The sequence below is a fragment of the Penaeus monodon genome, chromosome 22 (assembly GCF_015228065.2).
Source record: "Penaeus monodon isolate SGIC_2016 chromosome 22, NSTDA_Pmon_1, whole genome shotgun sequence".
In the NCBI taxonomy this organism is placed as follows: domain Eukaryota; kingdom Metazoa; phylum Arthropoda; class Malacostraca; order Decapoda; family Penaeidae; genus Penaeus; species Penaeus monodon.
Window position 1 is genome coordinate 12,338,662 of NC_051407.1, and position 425 is coordinate 12,339,086.

Consider the following 425-nt stretch of genomic DNA (forward strand, 5'->3'; position numbering starts at 1 on the left):
TGCTATACTTCTAATTCCATGACTAAAAATAACTCTCAAATAATAATACTGATAAGTCACCGGGTCATAGACATTTGTTTTATTCCATTAGCGTAATCATATATGGTAATGACCGAACTGCTGAAACGCTACTCAACACAGTCAATTAAAATAGTTGATAGGCTGTGTTCGGAAAATACATCCGCTGCAATTTATATTCAGCCGTTGCTCGTTGTTTTAAAGTCTCCCTACGGAATTTAATCAAATCATTTGCGTAATGAATGGATTGTTTACATAAGCCTGTCACTACGTAATAAATCTGATTTTCCTATTAATCAGATTGTTAAATACAATATACTCGAAACACTTTTTGATGGCTAGGAATATAATTCTACCTAGCAATCACTATAGACCCGGCGTCCGAAGCCAGTGCCAAATTTGATTAT